This window comes from Monodelphis domestica, chromosome 6, assembly GCF_027887165.1.
Source record: "Monodelphis domestica isolate mMonDom1 chromosome 6, mMonDom1.pri, whole genome shotgun sequence".
In the NCBI taxonomy this organism is placed as follows: domain Eukaryota; kingdom Metazoa; phylum Chordata; class Mammalia; order Didelphimorphia; family Didelphidae; genus Monodelphis; species Monodelphis domestica.
In genome coordinates, this window is record NC_077232.1 from 228,096,707 (window position 1) to 228,111,464 (window position 14,758).

The 14,758-nt window shown below is 37.3% G+C and overlaps 1 protein-coding gene and 1 long non-coding RNA gene across 3 annotated transcripts in view; one reads left to right on the forward strand and one right to left on the reverse strand.

The window, feature by feature from the left end:
- Positions 1 to 14,758, forward strand: part of TENM3 (teneurin transmembrane protein 3) — a 3,501,974-nt gene that overhangs the window by 1,476,667 nt on the left and 2,010,549 nt on the right. Inside the window, exon 5 of the mRNA XM_056802938.1 lies at positions 13,834 to 13,874. The gene's annotated coding sequence lies outside the window, so the exon portion shown is untranslated. The remainder of the gene's footprint in view (positions 1 to 13,833; positions 13,875 to 14,758) is intronic.
- The window catches only part of LOC103099096 (uncharacterized), a 64,382-nt gene continuing 56,431 nt past the window's right edge, over positions 6,808 to 14,758 (reverse strand). Inside the window, exon 4 of one of the 2 annotated variants that reach the window (XR_001622850.2) lies at positions 6,808 to 7,257. This is a non-coding gene — a long non-coding RNA (uncharacterized LOC103099096). The remainder of the gene's footprint in view (positions 7,258 to 14,758) is intronic. The other variant, XR_001622851.2, reaches the window with a different exon arrangement.

The window sequence follows — 14,758 nt, forward strand, 5'->3', positions numbered from 1 at the left end:
GATTTTACCTAGGATATATTCCCTGATTGGTGGATTATTTGGAACCCAGAAGTGTTCTATCTGGTTTCCTCCTAGTTCACCTAATTATTCTTGTTAACTAGATTAGATGCTTCTTCTGTGTTATACAAATAAAATGAGCACCCTCTAAATTACAATACCATAGGCAACGTATCAGCTGCCCAAACATAGTTATGCTTCTGATAAGATCTCTGGCTCATTATCTGAAAGCAATACTTCTACCTATAGAAAAAAAAATTGAAATTGAATTGGTGAATGACTATGTATGTGAGTATGCATGCTTCCTTTCCACTCATTTTAAAAGAAACTTTGAAGTGGTTATGCCTTTCAATTAATATACTTGACAAAATGTGGGGTATGCATGCTACTTCATACTTAAATCTAGATAAGAAGTGCTAGTAAAATCCCCAAAGCTGAGAAGAATATAAGCTGGAGCTGATGGGGCAGGTAGGAGAACCTGAGCAGGGCAATAGGAAAGAGAAAGAATAATTAATAGAAAGGCATGATTATTGCTCTCAAGGAATTCACAGCCTCAATTCTGAATACACATATGAAACCTTTGGAAAATATCTACATTTCAGGGTTTGGACAGCTTCTTTTCCAGTTGTCCTGAATCATTTTTAATTTGCCTTGAAGTGGAAAGCAAGTGCCCACAAATCCTTCATCTCTCTGACTCGTGTCTCAAGAACCCATTATGAAGACGGCCAGGTGAAGCGTGCCTTATAGCTGAGATTAAAATCCAGCCTTGAGATGGCACGTCTAGTTGTTTTAGCAATCAAAAAATTTAGTGTGATCCGAACATTAGTGTAATGAGAGTTTCTCCAAATATGCAGGTTTTATTATGGCAAATTGTAGGGAGGGAGAAGGGAAGGGAAAGAAGAGTGCTTTTATTGTGAAACTTTAGCCTAAGTGAATATATATGATCAGTTACTGATACTGGGCAAGATAAATTACAAAATAAAGAGTCCAACACTGAATAGTTAGACAAATACATCCATTCCCTGCATTATTAAAAAGAGTCAAAGGAGGTGAAGAATCCTCTGTAAAGTGTACCATGGAAGCTATTGAGAATGAAAATAGAGAAAAGATGAAAAAAGAATGCAAAGAATTATAGGAAAGCATGCAAAAAAAAAGCCTTAAAATTCTATTTGGAATGAAACCCAGAGAGATTAAACATTTTATTGGTGTTTTTTGAATTTTGGCTTTGTGGTTTTTGTTGTTAAATTCAGTTGTCCTTGGGCTACAATTGGTAGGCAGGCAGGCTTTGGCCACTATCGAATGACCTGCTTTATTGAAACATGGCTTGTCCCATTCCATCTAACGGTTGTTTTCCATGGATGCATTATTATCATGACAATTTTTGAGCCCTCGTTTCCCTGGCATTTCTAAAAGGACCACCATCTAAGTTGGAGGGTTACAGGAAGGCAAATTCAGCCAGAATGTTCAGGCATAATTTTCTTTGTGAAGCATAGCCCCTGCATTCCTTCCTCTCAGATTTGCCCATTGTTGCAGAGAGAGGCTTCATAATTACCAAGGGATTATGGCAGAATATGAAAAGGCTTGCAAGCAGCTTTCTTGCAAATCAGAAATGTGTTCTGCACTAACTCAGACACAATCAGCCAAAGAAGTGATGCTCAAGTATAGGAAAATGTGAAGAGTTCAGGGAGAAGGTCCTGCCTGAAACTCCTAATTAAAGAAATAAAAACTGCTTTTAAAGAATGTCAAAGACTGTCATTTGAATCCTCGAACCAAGAAAAGGGTCTTCTGAGGATTGCAAATGAGATGAAGCCACTAGCCAAATACAATGGATTCACCCTTTTTTTTATACCACAAATGTAATGAAAATGGAGCTTAATGGTACATAAATAAAAATAATTAAATAGAAGATAGTGGTAGTGGTGCATTACCTGAATTAATATACAAGATTAAGAGGCCAATAACCCAGAAACGACTTCGTTATTTTGGTGTTTCATATCAATTAGACAACTCGTTCAGAGTACACTGCAGTGTGGCTTTGTTACAACCATTTGTGTTCAAAATTAAAACAACAACAGACCTTTATTGCTGATTATATATTTCTGGCGATCTTTTTTGGCATATGATCCCTGCAACAAGCTCTTGTTGGAAGAAATTAGAAAATCGGTATACATCGTAAGGGGAGGGCTAGTTGAAAGCAGGCAGAGAACCTGATTCATGTTCTTGCTGAATTAGATCAGTCAACAGTCATAGCTTCCCAAGCTAAAATCAATGATGTATTTGTATATTTCTGTTTTTATGTACTTACGTTAGGACTGGAGTATAGGACAATGAACTAGTTTGTCCTCAGAGCCTCTGGAGATTTGGAATGGATTGCAATGAGGTGGCTTAAGGAAACATAGGGGTGAATTAAATACGGAAAATATGAGAAATCTCCAGCTGTAAAGAGCAAATTCCTTTTCTTTCTAAACCTTTTCTTTCTGTCTTATAATCAATACTCTGTATTGGTTCCAAGACAGAAGGGCTAGACAATGGGGGTTAAGTGACTTACCCAGTGTCACACACACGGAAAGGGTCCAAGGTCACATATGAACCCAGTACCTCCCATCTCTAGCCCTGGCTCTCAACCCATTTGGCCACCTAGCTGCTCCAAACTATCGCTTTGGAGAAATATAAAGGGATAGGTGTTCAATAACTTCCTAAAAGCATTATATTTGTCATATTTAATGACATAACAGAAGAGATGCCTCATGTGGAGTCCCAGGACTTAGGCTGGATACTTGCTTTTCCTATTTATTTACTATGTGACCTTGGGCAAGTTAAACCCTCTCAATTCAGTTTCTTCTTGTTAAAAAGATGGTTTATTACTGGATCACTTCAAAGGTGACATAAAACATATAAATCTGTGATCCTATAATGATGGATTATAGAAAAAATAAAGAAAATTATAGAAAATTCTAATTAATTTATAATTCTTGTTAAAAATACTTCTAAGAAATAAGACCCAAGTGTACTCTCATAAGGAATAATGGAGAAATTTGTCTCTTTTCTCTCCTCCTAACTTATCCTAATTTTGATCATTTTACTCTCCCTTGCATAGAACCATGTTTTCAGTCTTCCCTTCCCTCTTTGGAAGTCGCTCAGTTGTGTGATAGCTCAACTCAGTCCTGGAGTCAGGAAGACCTGAGGAAAATGGAGACTGCTAGTTATTGCCTTTAGCCATAGAGAATATCACTATTTATGGGAGCCACATTTAAAGATACATCCAAAAGAGGAGTCAGCAGCCTGCTAAGAGACAGAACATTCCTCCCCTCCAAAACCTGGGAAGATATCTTTCCAAACTTGAAGAGAACATCCAACAAAAAGAGATTCATTCTGCTTTTTAATACATAGTCCCAAAAGACCCTGTTCATTTCCTACCTGATTGTGTTATTTTTTACTTTTCTTGTCTCAGGAACCTCATCATCCTGCAAAATCAATTCAGTCTTGGAACTCTATCTCGTCATTATTTTCTTCCTCTGGACCCCTTCCTCTAAATGGAGGGCAAAGAGCTTCTCTCAGAACTTCTTTTATGGAGGGAACCCAACCCAACCATTTCTTCATTTTCTACCTGGCTGCCCATCTCTTGGTTTTTCCATCCTAACTATGGGCCTTTTTTTAATTTTTGGATTTGTATTCCCAAAACTAAGCTTTATGACTGGTACATAGTAGGTGCTTAACAAATATTTATTGACTGATATCAAACATATTATAGTATCAACAGCATGAATGTTAATTAATGTTATTAATTTTTCAAATAATTATGAGCAAGATTATAAAAAATTAACAAACAATTAGTGAATAATGATGCCTTTGTGGAGAATCACAAAGAAATTTTCACCTGTATTCTCTATAAATATTATGTATAAAAAGGTCCATTAGAAAACCCAGTAGTATCGCTATAAGGAGCACTAGGTACTTGGTAAAAATAAACAAACATATAAAATTGTCGACATGACTTTGGCAGACTTACGGAATTATTAATAACCTTACTTCTTGGAATGAAAACATTATGATTTTTTTTAGGTATGAATTGTTAAGAAATAGTTATTTTGGCCAACAACCAAACAGCTTTCACATATTAACCTGAAATCACTTTGCCCTTCACAAAGGTGAGGAAAACTTGACCAGTAAAGAGACAGGATGGCCTGAAGAGAAATATTCTGCAAGGCTGGATTATTGCAAATGTCATTCCTTTGGAGGAAATCCAGAAGCTCTCTAGTTCATGCAGAATGCCGCCTAACTCAGTAACTGTGTGCTAGGAACTGTAGGGAGCACATTACATCCATACTCTGCAGTCTGTACTCCCTGCCTTATTTGCTTCTGAGTGCAATAGTCTATGGTCTATAAAACACTAAATGGTTGGGCCCAGCTACTTAGAGATCGCCTTTCTCCCTGAGCAACAGCAGGGCAATTGAGATCAGCTGGATAACAACTGCTGGTGGTTCCCAACTTCCATCTACAGAGGCTGGGGAAAGGGTAGTTTCTGTGGAGTGCTCTCATTTGTGGAATTCCGGGACCCAATCTCATGAGGGTATAGCACAAGATCTGACTTTTAAAATGGAAGCCAGAAAAGCCAATGTAGAGGAAGTATCTGTGATTTTGAGAATGTTGTTAATCATATTTTGTGAACTGGGCCATTTTCCAAACCTAAAAAATTCACTCCCTGAGGCAACACAAATGATACCAAATTGCCAGGCATCCAACATCTGAATAATTGACTGAATATTTTATTTTTTAAACCCTTCATCTTCTGTCTTAGAATCAATACCATCAATGGTTCCAAATCAGATGAGCAGGAAGAACTAGGCAATAGGGATTAAGTGACTTGCCCAAGATCACACATATTTTATTTTTTACCTGGAATTTTTGGGCAAAACGAAAGTTTTAAAAAGTCAAAGAGAAGAAGAGGAGGGGTTGATGTGATAAATAATAGAACAAAATAGAGAGGAAGAAGAATAAGGGACCAGATTTCAATAGACTACCAAAGGGATCCATTCCATATTTTTCTAAAAAATCAACAAAACTTTCACATATATAGAAACTTTGAATCTTCCCCCAGTACTTAGTACAATGCTTAGCTTCCTTCTATTTATTATGGGTGTTTAATTAATACTGATTCTATTCTCATTGACTCCTTCCTGGAAGGGCTGGCTGCTGAAATAGAGCTTGAATTATATAATTAATGGAGGAAGATTGAGGGGTAAGATGAGAGGGTTCAAGTGGAGAATAAAATTGTTGGCTTTTCCTCAGATTGAGGAACTTGAATTAGGGAGCTGAAAGTAAGAGCATTCAAAGGAAAATAAGGAATAAGACTATGTTATTCTGTGCCAGTGTTAGTCCACAAAAGACCCAGTGGGCATCAGAACTCTGATAAGTACCTAATCACGTGAATGTGCTACATTCTGACATGACTTCTAAGGAGTTCAGGGCAGATAAGCCTGATAACCTCCTATCAATCATAGAATCACGGATCTAGATTAGGGAGAGGATTTCCAAGGTTAGCTAGGTCAACATCCATATTTTACAGATGAGGAAACTGAGGCTTAGAGAGATTCAAGTGATTTTTTCATGAGATCAAATAATTATTTAATGTCTAAGGCAGTTTTGGACAGACATGGATCTTCCTTATCCCAAGCCACACATTCTAGCTACCCTTTACCTAGCTGTCTAAATCGATCAGTCAGTCAATAAGAATCCGTTAAGTATTTACCTTGTGCAAGACTATTCCCAACTATGACTTACATATCCATATATCCAGTAGGTAATAGAGTTGGGATTCAAATCAATTCTGTTTTCATTGTGTCACTCTTAGGACCTTTACAACACAAGAGAGAGCAATCTAGCATCGGGATAATTTGGTAGGTGTGAATTCACAAGGATAAAAGTTTACCTGATCTAATTGTCAGATATTGAGGATGGTTAGGAAATAGCAATAATTACTCCTCCATTCTTTAGGTTCTCGGAAGCAAAGAGCTGGTCACAATTCCCCAGACCTATTTTAGGTACCAGAGGGTACTCCGGAGGTAATGGTATTTGTTTTTGAGGTTGAAAATGGGACTTCGTATGGAGAAAAGAGGTGGAAGTTTGATGGAGTATTAGCATTGGTGTTGAATATTTTCAAGTTGGTTGGCATTGAAAATCAGGAAAGGTTAAATGTAGAACAGTAATAAAACTTTGTTTTGAGACTATGTGTACCAATAAATGGCAAAAATGGGTGCCTCCCATCCTCAAAGTGTACCTCATATATAATCTAGAAGAATTGTCACAAGAGGGGAAGCATCAGAATTGGTTTTGTATTGTTGATCTGAATTGAGAATTTTCTGTGATCATTTTGGGTATTAGGGGGAGTAGAGTGGCCAGAGTGCTAGGTTAGGAAGAGGCATGCCTGACTGTGAGGAGTATTAATCAAATGAGATAAAGAACTTAGCTCATACTTAAAAAAAGTTTTGAGATTCATAACCTTTCATTACTATCCATTCCGTTTCCCTAGTTTAGGTATTCCTCTTGGCTGGACCTTTGGTCTTTCTCAAATCTACGACCTCACCCCCACCTTTTCACAACAGGTATGGGGGGGGCAGTGTGCCACAGGCAAGGTAATTGTATTATGTTATGAGCTAGAAAGTAAGGTTATATAATCTCAGGAAGGGAATAATACATCAAATGTAACTTGATTTGCTTTAACTTTTAATTAAATAGATTTTCTAGTTACTTAAGCCATTTAGAAATCAATTCACTCATGTGGGCATAATTCACTTTGTGTACTGTTTCTGAAAAGTTGCATACACATTGATTTTTATAAACAAAATTATATTTTAAATCCATTAAAGAAGCTTCTTACTCATTCATGTGTTCACTCAACAAATATTTATTAAATGACTACTGTATGCCTGGGTGCTGGGGGAGAGAAAAAGTTTAAAAAGTCATCATCTATGCCTTCCTGAAACTTACAGACTTGTAGGCTGAGAGTATTAGAACCATCATGCTATTTGTTGTAGGGAACTCCCAGATGAGGATACTCCTACTGGTTCAGATAGTATTCTTCTTTAGAGTTTATAATCTTAGAAGCTTGTCAGAATGTCTTCAAGATTAAGTGCCTTACTGAGGTCACATAGCCGCCACTAGGTGAACCGACGTCCACCAATATCCATAGCCATCTTCCTTTCTCTGTCTCTCGCAAGCAGGCATTCTTATCTTGGGATCTATGGACAGAATTCCGGGGATCTGTGAAACCAGATGAAAGGAAAAAAAAAACATTCATACATATTACAGTCTGCCTATTTATATAGTATATTATACTATATTTTGCATGTGTACATTTTATACTATTATAACTCCATTGCACATATTTTATATTTACATGTAAATGCATAAGATAATCTATACAGTTTGTATATGTTTACTAGTCTCTTGAAATTTAACATTTATTTCTATTTTGAATTTGAAAAATAAATTATAAGGAATCTGTAGACTTCACAAAGCTTAGAGGTCCATTAAAAAAACGTACAGCCCTGCCTCTACCTTTTAACGGAGGAATAAAATGCAGGTATATTTTTTTCCAAGGGAACATGGAAGGGAGGCTTTCCTCTGGTGCTTTTAATGTCTCTGGGTCCTAGGATAGCATTCCCTGCCAGTGTCTTATCCTTCGTTCTCCCAATGAGACTAACCAAACTTCATTCCCAGTCAGAGTTCCTTGAGAGTTTCTTTTATGGTCCTTTTAGATCATATCATCATGGACAGTATGCTAGCTCTGGCCTACTGATGCAGCTATATTTTTTCCTTTGTCCCTTGGGCTGTCTAGATTCATTACCGCCCCCTTAAAAATGAAGGGCTAGACTACCATTATGATTTATTTTTGTTGTTATCGTTCTGTTGTATCACAATCTTCATGACTATTTCAGGCTTTTCTTGGCAAAGATACTAGAGTGGCTGGCCATTTCCTTTTTTTAAAAATGTCATGTTGATATACAATTTTTACTAATCATTTTCTGCCATTTTGCAATTCATTTTCTCCCTCCCTCCATCCTTCCTTCATCCCCAAGAAAGCAGCTAATACAATAAATGTGTTTTCATCCATCACATATTTCCATGTTCATCATGCTATAAAAGAAGACACATTTTACTTAACACTAGAGAAAAATTCCTGGGGGAAATAAAGTGCTTCAACCTGCATTCTGATACTACCAGTTCCTTCTGTGGTACCAGATAGCATTTTTTTGGTTAGGAGTCCTTTGGAGTTGCCATTTCCTTCTCCAGCTCATTTTACAGATGAGCAAACTGAGGTAACAGGATTAGACAACTTGTTCAAGATTCCATAACTCAGGTCTTCTTCACTCCAAGCCTGGCACTCTCTCCATCCATCACGTCACCTGCCTGCCCTCTGGGACTTTTTCTTAGAGTGAATAAAATGTGTTCAATGATCTCCCGCCCCCATTTCCTTAATGAAATAATTTTTAAAAACTTCTATTTTAAATGCACCACAATGTAAATCTTTTTTAGATTAAAAAAATTCTCTCTGTTTGACATTTACCCTTTTTAGAAAATGCAAAGCAGTAACTTTGTAACTATTTTAATGGAGGCAACTGTGGTCAGTCAAGTACTTTTGCCCTTTATGTACTTTTTTGTAATACAGTTGCTATTAAAATGTAATAAGAATAGAAGGTCATAAGGATCGCAAGTGCCTTCTGGCCAACTTGTGTCCTGTGTCATGGTCCTGGAGCAAGTAATGGCAGCTTCTCTTAGCAATGCTGACTTGGGAGGGAAAGCTGACACTGCCCATTAGGGTGAGCCCTGCCTGAAAGAACTCTTCGGAGAGACACTTTCGGTGTAATAGCCCAGACATTGCTGGGAACATCAAGAAAACACGTCATTAAAAATATGACCACAGCTGCATCAATTGCATTCAGGATAATAACAACCTTTTTCGCCTGTCCAAATTTCTTATCTAGAGACTTACTCGGGCAGAGTGAAACGGGAAGTCAAGGCACATCGTGTAGGCAAAAATTCCCATCTCAAAAGAAAGGCAGAAGGGTTTAGTGGAGAAATGAACAATTTGCATATAGATATAAATATAAATATGTAGACTCAAGACCCATTCTCTACATAGCTAGGTCTTTTTTTTTAACCTTTACCTTAGAATCAATTGTAAGACAGAAAAGCAGCAACTGTTAGGCAGAGTTGTGACTTGCCCAGGGTCACATAGCTAGGAAGCGTCTGAGGCCAGGATTGAACCCAGGTCTTCTTGACTCCAGGTCTGGTGCTCTATCTATTGTGATATGTAACTGCCCCAAAGGATAGCTGGTAGTGCTCTAACTTGGATGGCTAGTTTTCAGTACACAGGTGGCATAATAGGCATAACTTGGCATTAGGAAGACCTGAATTCAAATGCTGCCTTTGATATATAATAGCTGTGACCTTCAGCAAACTATTTAATAATTCTGAGTCTGTTAGCTTATCTGTGTCTTCTTCACAAGGCTTTTCAGAGATCAAATTAGATAAGAAATAGAAAATTTTGTTAATCTGAAAGTTCTTTACAAATATTAACTATGATTAAATAGATTGAGATCTCCCTTCATTGCCCTCAGTTTCCTTATCTCTAAAATGCTAGGTTTACACCCCTAAAATTATATTCTGATAGTGGATTTACATGTTACATTACTTAGCTCTCTATTTAATTTTCCCCACAAACCATAAACTTATACATTCAATTCCCATGAGTATTTGCTTTGGCACCACATATACCTGTCACATTACCATGAAACAAATTATTTTAGTTTGTTAGATTTCTCTTATATTTCTGTCTCTAACATATTATAATGTGCATATAGGCAGCTAGGTGGTACAGTGGTTAGAGAGTTGAGCATGGAGTCAGAAAGACTTGAGTTCAGATCAGCTCTCAGACAGTTACTAGCTGTGTGATCTTGGGCAATTCATTTAGCCCTATTTGCCTCAGTTTCTTCATCTGCAAAATGAATTAGAAAAGAAAATGGCAAAATACTCCAAAATCTATCCCAAGAAAACCCTCACAGGTGTTATTAAGAGTCAGATAATATTGAAAAATTACTCAACAACAACAAATAAATGGATAAATTTAAGAGGGGAAGGAGAAAATAATATTTCATTATATTTGTAAAACCTTGCTCTCTGGCACAAAAAAATAACTTTACAAGTATAAGATGGGAAAAAGCATGGTTGATCTGCAGTTTTTTTCTGAAAAACATCTGGGAGTTCTAGTGGAGTACAAGAATAAATTGGCAGTGATCTATGGCAGCAAAAGTTGAAGAAGCAGCATTGAGCTGAATCAAGAAGGTGATAGTGAGTTGCCCCGTGTGGGGAGGTTGTGGATACTCTCTACTCAGCCTTGGTCACACCACTTCTGGAGTGTCACATTCAATCCTGGGCACCATGGTTTAAAAAAGGAAGTTGATTAACTGGATAATTTACAGAAGTAGACAAAGAAGAAGGTAAAGGGCCATATCATTTGAAGATAACTTGAATGGACAAGAAATAAACATTTTTCCTGGAGAAGAGAAGACTAGAGAATATCAAACCTAATTTGGTTTCTTTGTAAATTCTACCCATTATATCTGGTTCTTTTCTCCTGGGCTAAACAACCCACATTCCATATTCCCAATCCTTTGTTCTCATTATCATCCACCTTGGCAACCACCTAGGGCATCCTGGTTTTCTGGCACTACTTCCCAAGGGCTTCCACTTGCCCTTATTGGTCAACATTGCCAGCTTAGACCCTGTGGGCATTTATCCACAGCCTGAAGGTGCAGACACTCACATGGAAGAGCCCTAGGTTCCCATCATGGAACTTAATTACTGGCAGCCAGGTGACCTAGTGGCCAGCATCTAGTCACAGTGCACTCAAGATCTCTAAGACCACCAGGCCAAAACCTATAGACCCCAAAAGAACAGCTTGCTAGCCAAGACCTTGACACCAAAGCTGAGTTCCAAACCATGCAGCTCTGTCACTTTTGCCATTCCCACTTCATTCTTCTTTTCTCCACATCTTCTCCAACTTGTGTTCCTAAGTCTAATGCCTATGATATCACACTTGTTTTGGTGCCCCCTCTCCAGGTAAGATGCCCCCCTACTCAATGTTGGGGCACAGGTCTCAGTTTCTGTCCCTACCTGGGGCCTCTAAGACCTGAGGCTCAAGGGTATTCTCCTCCTCCTTGGACCCTGACATCCAGGCCCCCAAGCCCCTAGCATTCCCAAATCTGGATCAGATCGTGAAGGGAGTATGAACCTATAGCAGCAGCAGCATCTCCAGACTCTCTCTTCAAGACAGGGTGCCCTGGGACCTGATAGGGTGAGACCCCAGGGCTATCTGGCTAAAGGTTTACCACCAGCATAGGTCTTCTTGCTTATCAAAGCTTCCTTGGAAGATGAGGCTTGGAGGCCAAGAATTACTGTACCCAAAACTTTTAATATTCGGAATAAACTTGACTTGGGAAACCTGTATCTGGTCTAGGAACTGGTGCCTTCTCCCTTTCACTAATTCCCTGAGCATCAGCGAGAGGAATTTATTTATCCAACTAGATTCCAAAGTGGATATGGTTGAGGTCTGGAGTGGGAAAGAACCAGTTCAAATCAGGTCTTGACTTTTGGTTAGTCCAGCCCAAACTATCTGAACCACCAATCCTATCCTTTTCTGAAATGCCTCTGCTTGGTTCTGGGATAAAAATGCCATCCCTCACACTCTTCACTCATTCTGGCTCCACTTTCTAATCCCCTATCCCTATTTTTCTTAGAATGTGGTTGAGAGGCCATCATCCTTTCTGAGAGACACTGGAAAAGTCTCTCACCTTCTCAGATCCTCCTTCTTATATTATATGGAAAGAAATTGATATTTTTACATAGTCATTAAAATGAAATTTAAATAAATGTGAAATGATTAAATTAAAAGAAAAAAGGATGTGCTGAGGTGGTAGTAGTTATCAGAATGGATCAGAGTAGGAATATCCTGTAAAAATGGAAATCAGGGAGAAGACTGTTACAGTAACCCAAGCATGGCATGATAATATATAGTTGACATTTTTTCCTTAACTAATATATTCTTAATTTTTACTTGAATATTTTAAATAATAGGAAATTCACTACCTTATGTGCTAACCATCAACTTTTATCTCTAATTATTAGTATTATTCCCTCAAGATCTTGCTACTCTGTAGCTTCCACATTGGTTTTTGTTCTGTAAACTGAGGCTAAAGATACGAAGTCTAATTACCATTTAAATTTTTTCTTTAGTATATTTGAAGAAAAATCATTAGAATATCATAAAATGTTTAGTTAGCTAGCTAAATGTTCCTAATTTGGTCCTGCTCATTCTTGGTTCAATCTTTCCCAATATATGTCATCGAAAAGTGAATATAATAATAGTCTCCCTTTTATCTGACATGGCTGGATGACAACTCATCAGGTATATGATAGGAAGGCTTCCTTTTGAGACCCAGTTACACTAAATGGCCACTGAAGGGCTCTTCCTCCTCTAAAATTCTGGAATATTTTGATAGTCTAGAAAGTCTATTTTCCCCTTCTCTTTCTGTTAACTGAGGAGGCTTTTCCTGTCTCTTTTCTCAAATGACGCTTATCAGATCTCATTTGAAAACATAAATTTTCTACCTTTTCTTTACCTCTTAATGCTTCTTTGTCTTGTTATTTAACTTTGCAATCATTATTACTTAAATCTGTCAAGTATCTTAACATGGGTTTTGCACAAAGCCTGCTCCCCATTATAGTGTGGAGTTGTATTGTTCAAGACTCCTCCTTGATTAGAGACTTCGTAGCTGTCTTTGTTTGGTCCCCTTGTTCATAATCATCTCAATAGTTTCAGAAAAGAGAGCAAAAAAAAAAAGTAATGCTTTGCCTTTTGAAAATATAACTAGGTAGATTTAAAAAATTACCCATCAGATAATAAATATGGCATAGATATTGTCTGTTAAGAAAATAGAGATCACTTTTTAATATGATTATGCTCATTTTCTCTCTTTTTTGCAATTAAAAAATAGGCTTCCCTGAATTACTATGGTCCCTGTTGCATATAAACTATAATCATTATTCGCGTTTCTATGTTCTGTTTTGCCATCTGTTTTCAGCGTCAAATTAAGGTCACTCAGTCATGGGCACACCTCCTCTAGGTTTCTGAAGCAATTGAGGTGACACTATTATGCGCACTTTCTCCCTTGTTGCCTAATCTTCTAATCTATGAAACATTTGGGCTTGGCTTAGAGCCACTGAAGCAAAATCAAAGCATCTGGAATTGGGGCTAGCAGAGCTTCCGAACTTCAGTCCATCTCCAAACCTCAATGAGATCTGCGGGTTAGCACCACTTAACACGAGTGGCTGTTGGGAGGAGACAAGACACTGTCTCATCTTCCAGTATCCGCATATAGTATCCTGTAAAATAAAATGATACAGACTAGCATTTTTGTCTCTTTTCTTTTACAGAGCATCTGAATATGTGTTGATGTTAGAAACTTGGTTCCAACATTTTATTCTCTATTATTGTATTAATCTTCTGGTTGCTTTCCTCCAGAATGCATAAATCAAACTGACAGCTAGAGTTTCTAAGTATGTGGAAAGATAGTGTAAAAAAAAAAAAGATAACCTTATGTTATATCCAGGTTTATGTCCTGAACGTAGGATGGGAGTGTTACTTGATTTGCCATTTAGTAGTGTTATAAATATACAAAATGTATAGCGTTGAATCATGGAAGTGTGTTTTTTTCTGGCTTTTCCATTTGGATGGACTGGGTAGAATGACATTTTCTTTGCTTTTTTAATTTACAGACTGGTGATGGAATTTTCTCCTTTGGACTACTAGATTCCTTGTGAGTAAATGCATGCACTTCTGAAAAATGACAGTGGTTAAGCTATCCCGTTCACTTTTTTTTTCTTTCTTGGATTGAATATAAAAGGCTTTTAACAATACTTTTATTAAAGGAATATTTTCCTTTGCTTCTCATACTCTTGGGAACTTTCTAAATTTAATGTAATTCTATGAATTGTATAGAGGTAAGCCAGTAAAGTTACCTTCTACCTACTCCATAACACCCTCCTCCCCCAAAAAAGGTCTCACAATTTATTGTGATTAATATTAAAAAAAGTGAATAAGTTTGCAGTGCTTGAAATAATTGGGAGATATTATTGTTTTGTCTTATGTTCCAAAGCACATCAATTCACTTGATAGTCTTTGTATTTACACTGATCAGAATGAATTAATATGACATTTGTATGGACATTATAGATTCATTTTAGGAATGCTATCAGGTACTCTCAAGAAGGATGCCATATGTTTTTTCCATCGAATCTCTATAGCTGTCTTTCCTACTGCCAAACTCTTGAAAGTGGATAATTTGAGGCAGAGTAAACCTTTAAAGAAGTTAGGATCCACCTGGAGACAAGTTTTCCTTACATGGAAAACAGCAATTACCAGATGTGTAACTGGGATTGATTGATTGACTAGGGCTATGACTCAGGGTATTAAAATGAAGAGTGGTTCTAAAATTCTTTCATTCCTTTACCAATTTAAAATCAGCTGAGCTTAGCAACATTATACTTTTTCGTATATCATATTAAGCTATATATAGTATAATACTATAATAAATATGAAAATTAACTAGAATAGTATACTCCCAGTTACCAACCTTCTCTCCCCAGTATCTTCATTTCAGGGGAATTTCTCCCTATTCCAACTCTGATGCTCTAGACCCAT